Source organism: Rhea pennata, chromosome 17 (assembly GCF_028389875.1).
Source record: "Rhea pennata isolate bPtePen1 chromosome 17, bPtePen1.pri, whole genome shotgun sequence".
NCBI lineage: Eukaryota > Metazoa > Chordata > Aves > Rheiformes > Rheidae > Rhea > Rhea pennata.
The window spans coordinates 2171366-2183902 of record NC_084679.1 but is presented as its reverse complement, the minus strand read 5'-3'; the positions used below and the strand labels follow the sequence as shown (position 1 = coordinate 2183902).

General features: G+C 43.0%; 1 protein-coding gene across 2 annotated transcripts in view; it reads right to left on the bottom strand.

Moving 5' to 3' along the window:
- CORO1C (coronin 1C) overlaps window positions 1–12537 on the bottom strand; it is a 61027-nt gene that overhangs the window by 41978 nt on the left and 6512 nt on the right. Inside the window, exon 1 of one of the 2 annotated variants that reach the window (XM_062590450.1) lies at window positions 9463–9544. The exons of the other annotated variant lie outside the window; for it this stretch is intronic. The gene's annotated coding sequence lies outside the window, so the exon portion shown is untranslated. Of the gene's footprint in view, window positions 1–9462; window positions 9545–12537 lie in introns of those variants that run through there. 2 annotated transcript variants of the gene reach the window in all.

Sequence of the window (12537 nt, the reverse complement as noted above, 5' to 3'; positions counted from 1 at the left end):
CACTGCATCCTCATTACTGCCAAGAGACAGAGCAATATACTTCCAGAGCTGAACAACAGCCCTGTGAACTTCAGCCAGAGACATTACACCAGCATGATGGAAGATGCTACTTACACCCCTGGGGACTGACTGCATCAGCCCTACAGTAAAAGCAGCATATGCCACAAAGAAGCAAGCAATAGGGCTTGAGACCACACTTTGACCCTGAGGAAAACATGAGAGAGAGAGAGCACAATCCCCTGTGCAGAACTGCAAGGCAGCAAGCCTGCTACAGCAATCAAGCTCCAGGATTCCAGTTAAGAGAAGTATGCAGATAAGATGCTTTTTCTATAGAGCTGACCTAGTTCTCTTATCAGTGTGACAAAGCTAACGAGGAAGTATCAATCTGCTCAAAGCTGCTACTAATTTCTGAATTCAGCTAATTTGCTGAATTTTTCTGTTTTCTTAAAAGGTGCACCCTTCTTCTAGATCATATTCTTAAGAGACACATCACATGCTACATTTTTTTTTAAACCTGGGAAATGAATTTTGGGGGAAAGCATAGTACCAGCTAAGGATGGTAGTTACAAAGGGAGAGATAGCTCTTCTCCACCAGAGCCTAATTTCTCACCAAATCATTTGTCTTTAAATCCAGCTGGAGTCCACCAGGTCCCACCTTTTCCAACTTATCAGCCAAGGCATAAGCACTGTTTCTCCTGTTAGGACTCTATCGTGTTAGAAAAGGACTTTATTTTCTCCTACAACTCAAAGCAATCAAGCGTACCCAAACGCAACAAACAGGAAACCTAAGTCTCATTATCTATGTGACAGAACAGCTCACCAGCAGCCTCCGGATCTGAAACTCATCTGCCAATATAGGATACAGTCTGTCCTCTTCAATGATAAACTTAAGCTAGCAGCCAGACAGCAAATCCCAGGTGCTGGGAGTTGAGCCTAACATGAAAACCCAGACAGAATAACATATTCAGGGTTTCTTATTCTGCAAAAGACAAAAGAGGTGCAGACATGAAGGTAATTTGATTAACACAGTATTTTCTAAGATAAACACATTTCCTATTAAACTTCATTGGCTTTAAGACATTGTTGGAAAGATTACAATGCTTCTAGTTGCTTGCAATCAATTAGGTCATTCCCTAAAAAATGACAAGAATATTTATCAACAGGAGAAATCTCCAAAGGATTTGATGAACTTTTTTTTCTGCTCCTCCTAAATTATAACATGTCTTGGTATCCACAGGAAGAAACTATAAACATTGAAGATGTTTTAAGGACAAAGACTGTCTCATGGATAAAAGGTCATAGGTATCACCAGTTCTTCCAGTGCACTGCAACACTGCTGTCTGAGAACCATCATGACACCAAGGCCTGGAGAAACCTCTCCATTATAAACATTAAGCTAGCAGGGACAAAAATTCCTCACAACTTAGAAATAAAGCAGAAACTACAGATCAGCACAACCAAGCTCACAAATAGACCAGCCAAGTGTGAGTCAGACTGACCAAGTGAGGATGCAGAATTCTCCAGATGGCCCTGCCTGACCACAAACACTCTGCTGGTCTGGTAGACGGAAGCATACATCCAGCACAGATGCAGCAAAATATCCAAATCTTCAGGGAACCCACTATAAAAACAGCACTGCCTTGAGGAATATGATCAGAAAGGAGCAAGAAGGCCAAGCGGTAACAGCAATGCCTATTGGACTAACACTACAGCCACACGCAGTTCCAGCCCAGTAATGGCAAACACGACTGTCTAGGGACCTGAACTGCCAGGGACCTGCCACAGCCAGACTGGAGCATACATCAACGTGGTCCATCATGACACCAAACAGCATGATTTTAAATGGAGACACTCTGTATTCCAAAAAGCAGTAATGGACTTGTTTACTGTATTCTCAGAAACACTTTCATCCAAACGCCAAGTAAATTAGGGCCCAATTTAGTGGCTTTTCCTTCTCAAGCTAGTTGATAATACCCATCCAACAGGTGAGGCACTCACATGTGGAACTACTTTTGCTGTTCTCAAAATAAAAGGAACAATGATTAAGTGTCAAAGACAAGGCAATATCTGTGACATAAAAGGCATGCAGAAGGTTCAAGTTGGACAATGCAAACATTGAGCGAGCACGTGACTAAAGCGGTTTCAGATTTAAATGCTGAACAAATAAGCTGCAAAATGAATCTAAATTCTCACAGTTGGAACGGGCACATATTTCTCCAGATTTCCATTTGCTGTCCTGCCAGCTCTTCTGGCCAAACAGCCTATAATTCAAAGAGTACCATTGTCATTCTGTCCTGTTTCCATAACGTGCAATTTGAAATCAGAGTTGGGGGGAGGGAGGGAGGGAGGGAGAGAGAGATGAGGCTACAACTGTAATCCAGATACTTCAATCTACTAACTTGATTTTAAATCTGTATCTTGTGGTGCCAATTACAGCCCCTCAAACATCTGTTTTAACAAAGGGTTCCTCAAACACATTTCCTCTGTCTTACAGATGCTCTTTATCATTGATCCTTTTTGGGGCCAAAGTTGTTGTCCTGTGTTAAGGCACAAAGTCCCACCCGCATGCTCCAGCCATCACTCACTGTACCAGAGAAGACAGCTACCTGTGCAAGCTGGTATCAAAGCATCAGTGTAACATCAAGCATGTCTGTCACCTCTCTAGGTGGGCATGAAAAAATTTAACTTATGCAAGTGTATTTAGGTAGGGCTGCTTAATAAGCAGCTTTTATAAACATTCCTGGTGCACTCTAAAGAAAGATTTCAGAAGCAAGAAGCTCAAAAACCTTCCTACACCCGCAGGCTCTGTGCCAAAGACATGCAGTGCACCGAACTGTCCCCAGCACCTCTCAACACTGCCACTGCCATGCTCTCCCTACCAGGCAGCGAGAATCGTGCCCTGACAGGCACTGGGCACAGACTGATTTCATGGGGAGGGTGCCTGCAGCTGGCTGGGGAACATGTTTTCTGTAAGGGGAATGAAGAATTACAGCCTGCACTTGATGACCTTTAAGCTTTACTTACCTGTTGGCTTTACAATCACACTACTACCCATACAACCTAAATTCTCAACCCTTTGAGAGTTCACGTGGCATTTACAGGGCTACTGGATAAGAGCAAGTGAAACAAGAGGCAGTATTACACTGAGACAAGCCCCAGCTGGTTCTTACGTGATTTATCATAGCGCTTAAGAATTCCCCTAGCAGACCAGGAGATCAATGTGGTAAGCACTACATAAAAAGAACAAAAAAGATAACCTTTACCCCCAAAGGAACATCAGGGAGTGATGTGAAGAGGACAGAGATCACACACATGAATCTAAAGCATGGTGAAATAGGAAGCCAAATTAGGGCAATCTACTTTTCAAAGAAAACACCTTAAGACACCAGGCAGAACTTTAACAGTTTGCTCCAGAAAGTAGTAGTAGTCAGGAAAAAAGATGCTAGAAAGCACTTTTTTTGCCACCTTGCAATGCAACCTCAACAAATCCAAAACCGAAAATAAACTTTAAAAAAAATCCTTGCAAACTCCAAAAACTCAACCAATCCACCTAAGCAAGACAGCTGTGTGCCTTTTACTCCAACCTCCAGAATACTGCAGCGCTCTTTAATTTCCACAGTATAATGTAAGAGCTGAAAAGTTAAATGGCACTTTCTCCCCCCTCACCCCCATCCCAAGATGCTCTGTGTTAATACAAATATATAAACTACCTGTAAAATTGTGAGTAACTTTGTATTTCCAACTAGTATCTGAAGGACCTTGAGCAAATCACTTAACCTCACATTCTCAAGTACGAAGCAAGGGTATTTGTTTATTTCCCACAGGTAACTGCAAGAAACACTTGTAACAGTAATTGGAGATAATACGATGAAAAAAAGACAACTAAATGCCAAGCACATACCCTCCGTGAGTCAAGCATTTAAGATCCCAGTACAAACTAACCCATTCTACAGTATTTAGGTAAAGGAAAGGAAAAGTAAGTTGTTTCAAAAGGTAACATTAGTACTAAGCTGGCGACCTTACTGTTGATTCTTACTGATGATTATCTTCCATATCAAGTGATCATCTGCCCAGAACTGCCAGTTTGCCTCAACACCAAAGGGTTGGAGTACTTGCCTTGGTTTCAATCTGCTATAGTCTGCTAATCCCTAGTGGGGCTAATTACACCCATTATCAGTTTGTCTGATTGTGCCTGACACACGTCCAACATCCAAATTTGCAGTATCGTGGGGTGTCAGGTGCCCTATCAGACTTGCATGGCAAGAGAATCTTGCAAGATGTGATGCTTTAACACAGTACTTTTATATATTTCTGAGATAAACAATGGATTTTTCAAGGACTCAAGAATATAGTAACTATGGCAACTATATGCAGAACTAAGGAGATGAAGGGGGAGGAAAGATATATTCCACATTTCAAAATACTCTGACCAGAGTGATCTGAAATTTAATTTCTTCATTTCCCAAAATTACTTATAGTAGGAATTGTAAATGAGATGTATTCCCTAGGTTCATACATGGATGTAAACAAGATTTGGCTCGGGTTTCCCCCCCCCAGCTTTTAAGAAATTCAGATCAGGTGTATTTGATAACAATTCAGAAGTGGTTGCTTTAATAGCCATCCAAAAGGAGTTGTATATAGATTAAGTATATTCAGAAACAGACACTATAGACAGCCAATATTTAGAGAGGAATTCACCTATTTTGGCAAGCCACAGAAAACCCATGACCTTTCTTAAAGGGAACATTTAGACTTAAACATAAATCAAGAATATTCCAGATGAAAGCTGTTAGCTCATCTTAGTGCACTTGATGACATCGAACTGAATTTTAATCAATTTAAGTCAGATCCCACCATTATTTTAATTTTATTTCCATTGCTTTTTCAAATTAAATTATTAAAAGGAAAAACAAGAAAAACTAATTATGATGGATCGAGAGGCCCAGTTCAATGTCAAACAGAATTCACTATAACTGATCTGACCACATCTAGCCTCTACCACTCACAAATAGAGCTCAAAAGAGTTAGTATGTCCTTGTAACAAAAAGCATATATATTATTCAATTCAAGGTATAACAACATTTTAATAAGGAAAAGCAATAATGTTGAAGAAGTGAAGCTATGCTTCCTTCCTTTCTCCAGTGCAGGTCATTCCACCTTGCTATCTAACTCATTAAGAATTTTACTTTATTTTTGAAATCAGCAAAAAAAAAAAAAAATCCTAGTCCAAATCCTATTTAATCTACTAAAGTCATTCTTGTGCGTTTTCTTGAGGCTTATTATATACAAAGGCAACCAGAAAGTGTTGCTCTTGCTTGGTTTTTTTGTTTGTTTTTTGTTTTTTAAACAAAACAAAAACACAATCTCTCTGCTTTTAGCATTAGAAATTCAGGTCTTGCCTGTCCTATAGGATTCTGAAGATGTCTGGAGAAGCAAGCGACCTTCTCACAGACAAGAGTATGATAGTAACAGAGAAGAACTTGCTAGTTATTGGTTACTTCTTTCCTCACCTTTAATCTCTAACTGCAACAACCAAATGACAATTTGGATTAAAAAATAGTATTAAGAATTCAGCAACCACTTCCTCCCAGGGCAGGCAGAGGGGCCCCATCAAATGACATCCAGAAAACCTTAGAGAACCTGTAAGAATAAAGTGTGCAAATATTTTACTTTTAAGGTCTATTTGAGCATACAGAAAAGAAGAAAAACAGCTGAAGAGCCCAAGCTTCACTTGGTCACTTTTAAGCTGAGGACCTTCTCTAACAGTGGGCACTAAGAGAGCTCCAGCAGGCTGACAGCCTCCTAAAGAGCAACTGGGTTTTTCCCCCCTCTTAAGGGACAGGAACAGGTTGCCATTTTCATTACTTGCCTGTCAAGTTCCTTGCTAGCACCTGACCTACACAGCGTGATGTTAAAGCATTTACAGTATTCCATCACAACAGCAACTCCTGTTTCAGAAGCACTTTGTGACTTTTTACAAAAAAGACTGCTGTAAACAGATTAGAGCTGTCTTCTTAGCATTCTTGGAAAGACTGAATTTTCAGGGTGAAAGAAAAAAAATCTTGACTCTGAAGAGTGCTATGGAAGAGATATAAAGAAAAATATGCTGTTTGACCAAGCACGCAATAGGGGCCAGACAGACACCTTTATTTTATGCCATATCACTACCTCAATTCGTATCCTGCCATTAGTTTTGATCATGTTTATATTCCTTGCAAAAACATATACATGCACACATAAAATTAATTTACAAAAGAATGAAAGTAATGATGCTATAAACAGGAAGAATTTTATGGCATTTCTAATTTCTGATTATGATTGAGGAGCGACCTTCAATGCAGAGGCCGGAAAGTGTTACAGGATGGCATTTGCTCATTTATTTAGATGCAGCAAATCAGTCTTGGTATATTCCGTTATCAACGTCTGCAGTTGATTTGCTCCTCTACAGATCGCTGGTGTGAGACTCCAAGCATCAGAAGGTCCTCTGGAACAAAGCCCAAATCTGCTGTTGGGACCACTTTGGCTGGTCATTGCTATGTCTAGAAGCTGGATAATTGTGGTGTCACCTGATACTTTATGTGCCCAACACTATCAGCTTTTAACACATATAGTGATGTACTGAACAATTACAAACTGAAAAAGATGCAATTATTCACATGAGAGAACTAGAACAAAAACAATTCTATTAGTAAAAAAAAAAGAAAAAGAAAAAAAAAAGAAGGGGGGAATAACAGATTGCCACCTACATTGGCATATTCAACACATCCAGAATAACCTTTTTTCACTAGGTTTCCTGCATCACATCAGTTAATCTAAATCTCTTTTTGTCTTAGTTTTGACATAGCATTCATCCCAGTAACGCCACCATCACCTTCCTTTTTGCACATCGTGACAAAAATATCAGTTCATGCTCTACTGGCATAAAGCCACTGACATTCTGATTTTTCAGATACGGCTACATAACCAACGTCACTGCAAACTGAAGTTGTAAGCAGTTTCAAATTAGACTAGCTTCACACTTAATAACCAGAATACAACCAGACCCAAAATACTATGTGAGGGAGGCTACAGGGAAAGAACTAGAAGAGCACACAGATGTTTAATTCTTGTTCTTATGCCCTGCAAACTGGGACACTTCAAATCTGCAGTGAGTTTCTGTTCCAACACTTCCTCCGAGAAGGACTGAGATTATCATAAAAGCCTCAATAAAAAAAAATCAAAACAAACAAAACTCTACTTTAAAAGTCAAGAAAAAAATGTGCCTGTGAGTTTGCATAAAAGGACATTCCTAGCCCTGGGAGTGGTGCACTGATGACCTCATCAAGTTGAAAACTCAAGCCAGGAAGTGTTTTGCTCATGTCTTCAAAATAGGAAGCTGGCATCCAAGTTAATTATATTTCTTGGAATCAATAATCAAATTAAAAACAATAACATAAATGCTGTTACAATCAAAATGCATCATTGTGCTTTAATGAGCCATTTTATGAAGTAGTCTTTAACCTCTTTGTATGAAACTTTAACAGGATGTATGTAATACACGGTCATTGAGTGTAGATCTCTCGTACCCCTTTGCTGTATCACTAAAGAAAGCTGATATTTTATCCTTCTGTGCATTCCATTTCACTGCCATTACACTGAATCTCTGCCTTTTGCTTGGAGTGAATCCCAGAAGTGACAGATGCAATAAGCATGAAGATTTAACTTGAAAAATCCAATGATGTTTGAAAAGGCAGCTCACTAGAAGATAGAGTAATGCCAACAGAGAACATAAAAGAGACACACAAATGCTGATTAAAGCAATCTGTATAAATGGCTGCAAATGACCATTAAAAATTTACCATTATGAAGTGCTATATTAAAGCAAACACAAAACACATGCTCCCTCATATACCGGAGTGTGAGGTCTTACCTTGGCTACTGAAAATACTAAAAAAATACACAAAATAAACATACACTGGCTTTATCACAACAGTATTTGATCTTCTACCTTTGTGTACACAGTTTTAGATATTAGCTGCAATAAAATGTCTCAGCAAGCACATGAGAAATATTTCTCCTCTTGCTCAAAAAAAGATGATTCAATGCTTGCTATTCCAAAAAAAAAAAAAGAATCAAGTATCTTCTCTCCCACCCCACGCACAAGATATCGTCTGTTTTCTCTCGCCATCACACATTCAGCACATATGAACACACTTCTTACAAGCTGGACTGTGCCAGTTCACACCATTTTCCCACACTTCCAGTAGGCACAGAGCTTCTTGTCTCCATGTGCATGTAAAGGCACACGAAGACAGAGGATAATGTCACGTAATTTGGATATAACCTGGCCTAAAATTCAACAAGAACTGGTACTAACAAACTGAAAAGCAAGGTACAGGCTAGAATATTCAAAATGTCACTCTTGTATTTTGCTAACATCCTTGGCCTTGCTTGTACTAATCCACATGCACATCTGCTTGAATAGGCTGAATGGACGCACTCAAACATTTACAGTACCGAAACTACACCTATTAAAAAGACACTAATGCATATCACTTATCTTTAACAATAAAACTGCAGTCAAATCAGCTTTACTTTTGTTTCCAGGCAGCTTTCAGTCCCTTTTAATCTACATCTCACGCACAGTCACAGCATCACATTGTCTACACCGAGATACTACAGTTGAACGTTCGTGTGTCTGCAGGCTGGGAGTATTTCTATATACCACGGGCTGAGAAGAGGCTGGTTTTTACAAATAAAATAAGCAGTAACCTTTACATTCTGACCTTTAAACATGCCGCTATTAAAACAAAGTGGCTTTCTGTACAGGAAAAAAAAAAGCCTACGAACGTGTCACAGAAATTCAGGACTTTTTGTATCTTTCAACTCAGAAGAGCCATTAATAACGGCGTGACATCTACCAGGTCAAGAGGATGAGTGTAAAGAAAAAAAAACAACAGAAAGAAAACCCGTTGAGTCATCTTTTGTGCTGCTGCCTATCGCCGCGCGGCAGCGGGGAAGCGCCGGGGTGACACGGGCCGGGCTGCGGGGGCACCGCCGAAAAGCCGGCCCGAACAAAAGGATCCCCCGGGGCGGCGGCGCGATCCCCGCCGAGGAGCCGCCTCCGCCCCGCAACCGGGCAGCAACCTGCTGCCCTCAGCCGGCCGCGGACCCCCCCCCGCGATACGCGGCCGCTTCATGGCGGGGCGGCGGGGGGGGGGGGGGGGGGGGGGATCGCGAGGCGCCCAACGGCCGCAGGGCGCGTCCCGCCGCCGCGGCCCCGCGCGGGAGGAGCGAGCCCGCCCGCCCGCCCGAGCGCCGGCCGCCCTCAGCGCCCGGCCGCCCCGCGGGCACCTCCGCCCGGCGGCAGCGGGCCGCCCTCAGCCCTCCCTCCCGCCGCGCCGCAGGGCGCCAGCCCGCCCCCGCGCCGCTGCCCTCCCTCCCGCCCGCCTCGCCGCCGCCGCCGCCGCCGCCGCCGCGCACCGCGATCCCGAGCCGCCTCCCCGCGTCCGCTCCTCAGCCCGGCGGAGCCGCCTCCGCCGCCTGCCGCTGCCGCCGCCGCCGCCGCCCGACTGACCGCCGCGCAGCGGGGGCGGGGGCGCCGCGCGAGGCCCCGCCCCCCGCGCCTGAGGCGCCGCCCCCCGCGCCTGAAGCGCCGCCCCTCGCGCCGCGCGTTCCCGGCCCGCCTCGCTCGGCGGCGGGGAGGGGGCGGGGAAAGACGGGGTGATTGGCAGCCGGCACAGCCAATGGCGGCGCGGCGCTCTCCGCCTCGCTATCGCTCGCTCTTTCTCTCTCCCCCCTCCACGTCTGCTCGGCGGGGGCGCGAGAGCGGCGGGGGGGGGGGGGGGGCGGCGCGCCTATATAAGCCGCGCGGCGCGCGCGGGCGCGGCAGTTGCCCGTTAGCTCCTGCGGTCGTTGGTCGCGCGTCTGTCGCCACCAGCCTCCTCCTGAGGGGAGCCGAGCCGGAGCCCACGCCCCTGCCCACCGCCTTCGCCGCTCGGGGCGCCGGCGTTTCCCCCTCAGCCCCGGCCCCACTTGTCTGTTCAGCACCCTGCGGCCAGTCCCTACTGCTTCCCCAGCTGAGTTCAACCTCTTTCCTCACAGGCTTGCCCGTGTCTTACCTGACCCTCTGCCCCATTCTGTCCCTACCCAGTGCTCAGATTTGTCTTCCTAACACGCTGTTCCAGCGACAATCCTTCATCCTTTTCCCGTGCTTTGGATGCTTAAGGCACGAGCAAATGGAGAGCAGCAGGTGCTGCCTAAAGGATATGGCTGTCGTAACAGAACAGTGAATTAAAATGCTGATGCGATGAGCAAAATGCAAAGAGCACCTTGCAGCCAAGCAGGGCCCAGCCAGCCTACATTTGCCCACCAAAAACAGCAGTGAAAAGACCCAGTGATTCCACAAAAAAAAAAAAAAAAAAAAAAAAAAAAGAAAAAAAACTTGGAACAACATTACTGCTGGCATGGAAAACAACACTGCCAGCAAGAGTGACAAAATGAGAACTTAAGCCGCTATTACAAATCCAACCCCAATGAGTGAAGTATGGGGCAGTAGCTGCCTTAAAATCAAAGATTTGCTCGGCTGCCTTAAGAGTAAAGCCAGTTTTGGGGATGCTGGCTTATGTGGTTGTAAAGAGCTTCTCAGTCTCCACTTCTCAATGAAAGAGGCTAACAGAATAATACCATATACAGTAAGCAGTAAGAAGCTTAGCACCTATACAGCAAATATCTCAAGGCACCTAGGATAACATAGCCTCGAAAGACCACGTTTCTGCTCTTCCAGGGAACGTCAAACACAGACAAATGATGCTCGATCATACCCATATCGCTCGATATTTGCCACACATGACCATACACAAAGGCTAGTTTGGCCTCTTTAAATGTTTTGGCTAAAATTTGCCAACCTGTTTCCATGTCATTAGATGCTTAAGAGGCCTGATTTTTTCAGGAGAGTGACACACCTGTAACTCTCTTTATAATCATTCAGCATTTGGAGAAATATGCCTGTAGTGATGAGTTGAGATAGGAACACCTTCCCTTTCCATGAAACTTCTACAAGACTGTAAACTATCCCATGTTAAGATGTTAAGTGGTGTTAAATGATAGATGAGTGTTAAAATATGCAGAAAGCCTCTCAGAGATATATTTGCCATGGGTTTGCTGGTCTGACTGGAATATCCCTGATGGAAACAGCAGATGCCACAGTAGCTCCAAATTAAACAGAAAAATATTATTTAACATTTGTTAAACCTTGGCACATGTAACTATTGCTTCAGTAAGCAGGAAAGTCTCCCTTGTGTACCTAGCAACACCTTGACAAAAGCCGATACACCCAAAGATTAGAGTTGCAAGTCTGCATCCCTGCCATGAACTGCCCTCAAACACCGATTACCAAGAAATTACTTCCTTCCTTCTGAAAGTCGGCCTAGCACACTTACTCTCCAGCCTCACTCCTCAAATAATCTCTTTAAAAAGAAGAAAAAATGGAAACAAAGGCAGTTGGGCAGCCTTTGAGCAGAATTGCAGGTAATCTTTAGTGGATTAAAAATTGTGATTCATATTTTCCACACAGATACGTGACTTACTGAAGGTCACACAATGAGTCAGTGACAGAGCTGAGTGCCATTGTCATTAATTTATTAGTTTTAAAATTGTGCATGTGGATTAAAATTTTGTAAAAATTATTAATGCAGTATAAAACTGTACTCATAACTAAAAATAATAGAATCTTGCATATATGTAAATCCTTCCATCTCAAAGAAGTAGGCAAGTTTAAAATGGTATTTTAGGTACCAGCTGATGCTTTACCCAGGTCTGAAGAAGAATGCCCGAGGTAGCAGTACCCAGCACTACCAAAACAGCCTAGAAAAGCAACAAAGTAAGATTTTTCCATACATCTAAAACCAGAGTAGTATTTCACTTACACAGAACACTAAGTGAAATTTGTCCCATGAAATCTGATTGAAACAATCCTTTCAAAAACTGCCACATGAATACTTGGCTGCTGCTTTTACATTTTCACTGAAGGCTACTCCAACAGTGTCGCTTTCTTGACACATCAGTGAAAGAGTCACTCCGGACTGACTCAGAAGGAAATGATACCTGTTGAATTTTCACTAGTGCTTTCTTACATGCATGGATGGAAATGCTCCAAAGATCACTCAGATTCTCACCTAGATTAATGAGCAGCTTAGATCTCAATAGATCACCATACATGGTGATGATGAAATGACATGAATCTCAGGATGAAGCCTTCAACAACAGACAAAGATTGTGTAAGGTTTAATGCTCTTTGGTTCCAGCCTAAACAGTAATCTTCATCATTTCAGAAAAATAAAATTATTCTAAGAAACAGTACTTAAATTCTAGCCAGTGTGATGTTAGAATAACATTCTAATTTTCTATCAAGATTTCAATCTTCTAACAAGATTCTAATTTTTGTAAAGAGAAATACCCTATTACCAAATTCTTCCAGGTACAAGAAACTAAGAACAAAGTTTATACTTGCATTTTATCAACAGTACCATGCCTACTAATTTAATTTTGCAAAAAGGG